Consider the following 4,495-nt stretch of genomic DNA (forward strand, 5'->3'; position numbering starts at 1 on the left):
AAAATACTGACGATTAAAAAAATTAATATCCTTTATATTTATTTAAATATTTAAGATAATTTTCTTTCTTCGGAACAACACAAGTGAAAGTTTATATAGAACGAGTAATGAAGATTGCATCTGAGTCGAAACACTACACGCATATCAAAGTTAATATAAAGCGAGTAGGATAAAATTATCTCTTACAAAACCATAACATTTTCTTATTGTAGAATATTAAATGACAATTTGTTAAGTATGTTTCGGCATTACGATTCTTTATGTTGTTTTGCAGCTATAAACTCTGTTTCATTTCAATATTCCAAGAAGATCTTTTATATTAATATATCAAATTTGGTGTTTACTTTTTAATTCAGCTTTACTACATTAATATACAGTGTAAACATGAAATTAAACTTTCCTAGTTACACTGAATGTTACTGTTAAATTTTTTGGTAAGCGTTGTTCGGATTGGTTCCTTGAATTCTTGTGTCTTTGAGAAGGTCTTGACGGTTCACAGTGAGCCGAAAATTAAATACACATTTGAATCAGGTCCTTAAATAGAACTATTGAGGATATACAGTAAAGATTAAACGTAACCATTTCACACGCATATCAATTCTTACACAGTTGAATAAGGCTTACAGCAGAAAAAACGTTTACCCTTAATCCACTGATCCAGCAGATTTTGAGCGTCTAATCTATGGTAGCTCATGTGTTTTGAAAAAATAAATTTCAAAAAACACCTTTTACAGAGTCTATAGACACCTTTCTGGTATAATTATAAACCTCTATTATGGGTTTTGTTTTAAACCTAACAGGAATTAAAAAGCACCAACGTCATTGGAATTTAAAAACACCAAATTAGTCTCAAAAAAACCTTTTTTTAAGGGTTTATAAATACTTTTTCTGGTATTAATATACACCTCTATTCAAAGCGATTAAAACACCTAACAGGATTTAAAAAGCACCTTCAGAGAAGGTATTATTTCGCACCGTTTTGAAAGGTGCGTATTGACATCCTCTCGAATGGTGCTTTTAAACACCAATAGAGGTGCTCCAGGGGATGCATTAGGAAACACCTCTAAAGGTTTCAAACAGTTCCATTTTTTTAACAGTGTAGAATCAAACAAAATTTGTGTGATTGCTACTATTCTTGATCCGAGGTTCAAGGACAAAGTTTTCAGAAGGCAAGAAAATGCTACCATTGGCAAAGACTGGTTGGACTTGGTGAAAAACGAGAAAAAAACTGATATGGAAGCCCCATTGTCCGAACCTACGCCGGCGAAGATGAAGAAAACTTCCGGTTTATGGAGCTTCTTAGAACACATCGCTCAGCATCGTCGTCAATAATCTCATCCGGCAGATTTCCTTTTGCCATTGCATTTAATATCTATCATATTGAACAGTTATATACCCTTTTGATTTAATAAAATATATTAATTATGTACGTGATCAGCAGCCTCTCCATTATTATCTCCATTATTATATTCGATATTGCACATTGTCCTAATTTCAAAATGGTATACCTTCAACTACATATCATTACATTTTAATAATCGGAAGATTGGCAATACTCACTCTCGACGGCTCACAACGTCCTTTAAAAACATAAGTTGTTTACAATATGGCCATATAAATAATTGAATATTTTCGTCTTCCACATATTCTTGTCCTGATCTTTTCTTGCTGACCGCATGGAAATTTGTTCGGAACTGATCCTTTAAATACATCCACATTTTTGCACGTCTTTCACTGAAAACAAATTGGTTAATAAACCACGTCACTACGTACAAATAAACGATTTAATAATAAGATTTAGAATAAACTTTAATTAATTTACCTCAAATTTTCATAAGTTTGGCAATTTCTTCCCATTTCACTCCTTCTAATTTCCAATCCCGAAAATCGGGACTGACTTTGTTCGAGTTTTCTGGGTAATTAATCATTATGTTGATTAGTTCTTCCTTTCTTTCTGCGTCTTTTTGCCTCAATTGAGCTTTTAATATTTTTTTGGTCTTTTTTCTCTTTCAATGACATTTCGCCAAGGCTTATAACCACTGTCAAACCCATAAAAAGACACGTGTTTCAAGCCAAGCGTCAAAATTATGGTGTAGCCATGGCAACTACGTGAATGTCGTGGCTACCGTTCAAACGTACCTCCTCATTGGCCAATCGTAGTCACGTGAGCCTTTGCGAGAGCTCAACTTACGCGAGAGAATTTGGCGAGGCAGATCGCTAGCTTATGGGGAAAATCAGCTTCTGCTTCCGGCAAAAGCGGGAAATTGTCAGCTCTCGCGCTTGTGTGAACGCTCCCGCGAGTTTCAAAACTCGTTTCAGCTTCATCTCTCCACTTTCCGCTTCGGTTTGCAGCTCTGAAAACGGGTTTTTAGGGAATACACAATTCTTTACACCCTTATTAATAATAGAGTTAAATTAAGAAGTAAACGTCAAAGCTAAAAAGCGAGACAGGCCTAAAGCTACTATAATAGTAGCAGAAGACTGACTGGCAGAGTCAAAGTTCATGTAATTAGTCTATTATACGGTAGATGGCGTTGCTGTACGTGTTACACATTCCGGTTCGACCCCTTTTTTTCCTCCTAACTCACATAGGTGCCCGTTTCTTTGAAGAGGCAAACCGTTCGTATAGGCAAAGCTAAAGCTGAAATGTCCTCGTAGTTTAGTGACCCGTGGTTTGAACCTGTACGCTGGAAAGACCTTAAAGAATGCGAGTTTATTCAAAACAAACTAATCGACCTCAAGGCAAAGTGCGCCGAAGCTCGGAAGGATTTAAAAATATCGAGTGAAACGGCTAATACGCAATTATAAAATCCTTTGGTTGCAAGTAGTACACAAAGCGCGCCAGTAGCTACTACAAACCTGCCTTGAATCAGTATAGAAAAGTTTAACGGCGACAAACATAAATGGCAAAAATTTTCGTCCGCATTTGAATCTACTTTTCACGTATCGTCATTAAGTGATTCAGCCAAATTAATTTATTTAACGAGCTCCTTAGGTGGAACGGCTTTATCCAGCGTTAGCGGCGTCTCAATGACTTATCCCAACGCCATAACAACACTCAAGGGCATTTTGGAAGAGATGATCTTATAGTTAAATCTCATATCGATCAAATTAAGAGATTTGAACAAATCAGGAAGTCAACGGATGTTAAGAATTTAAGAAGTTTTTATGACACTTTAAACGTCAGTGTATTGGGGCTAGAAGCGCTAAATGTTAAATCCGAATATGGAAGAAGCTTAACATCAACAGCCACTGATTTACTGCCAGAAGATATTGTCCTGAGCTATTCTCAAAAGTACAAAAAGATCAGGCATGGGAAATCGATAATCTAGTCAGTTTTTTAAGAGATGAAGTGCAGAGTAGGGAACAAGCTAACCAACATAAGAAGAGTTGTCGTATTGATACTAAGAAAACTGATCAAACTATACAGAAGAATTCCCCATTCAAGCCGAAAAGTTTTTCAACGTCGTCATTCAAGGCTACGGTATCTCAAAATAATTGTCCGTTATGTAAAGGAACACATCCAGGGCCGGCGGATGCTGTGAAAATGGTGGTTAGGCCTACCCACCCGGGAAATTCCGGGAGTGGTCGCATAGAAAAAGCCGAGACTCTGAGTATGTGTTCAATATTAAAATTACACATTTCATGAAATATTTCAATTCATGTCTTTTTTACAGATGGGTACTTAGAATAAAATCTCTTAAATCAGTAAGAGCAAATTATCAGCAGCTTATGGCATTTTTATACGATCGTTCTGTGGACTAAACCGACTAAATGTATTTTCTGCATTGTATTCATGGGGCGCGTCACTACACCGACTTTAAACCTTTTCGATGTAGACAACTCTCTGTATTGGGACATGATACAAAAGGGTTATAGCGCTGGCGTCAAAAAGTGATACGGAAGGCTAAATTTTAGCGCCTTGCATTTCCCTCTTAATTATATGGAAAGGATCTATTACTCTTTCTCTATTAACTTTGAGACGAAATTCGGGATTATATAAAATATTAAGTTAATTTTATACATTTTCTTCGTTAGTTATTCACATCACTGTGCGTTACATCGTTTTAAAGAAAACAATTATAACATTTTGAAACTTTTCTCTTAAATTGAAATTTGAGATGCAGCGTATGCCACTTGTTTCGCCTCACAGAAATTGGTAGTATAAACGGGTTTCGATTCACAGCTTAGAATATGAAAGGTAGCTATGGAGGAAACCCGTCATTTGGAGAATAGATGTTTCTCGTAACCATACACAGCAGCAGAAACCAATCGAGTCTGGCCGACAACAAATCTGATCAATGGGCCCAGTGGAGTTACCTGACTGTCGCGGTCCACAACACTTCATGTCGAAGCCATTGAGTAGTCCATGTGTTCTCGTAGAAGAATCCAGCGACCTTCAAGCCAACCAAAATCTAACTTGTCAAGTTACAATCAGAATATTGTATTAGCGTCAGTCAACCAACTCAAAACTGTCTAGTCGAGCAGGAATTAG

Source organism: Phalangium opilio, unplaced genomic scaffold (genome assembly GCF_054372755.1).
Source record: "Phalangium opilio isolate 3A_F unplaced genomic scaffold, DU_Popi_V2 ptg000009l_1, whole genome shotgun sequence".
Lineage (NCBI taxonomy): Eukaryota > Metazoa > Arthropoda > Arachnida > Opiliones > Phalangiidae > Phalangium > Phalangium opilio.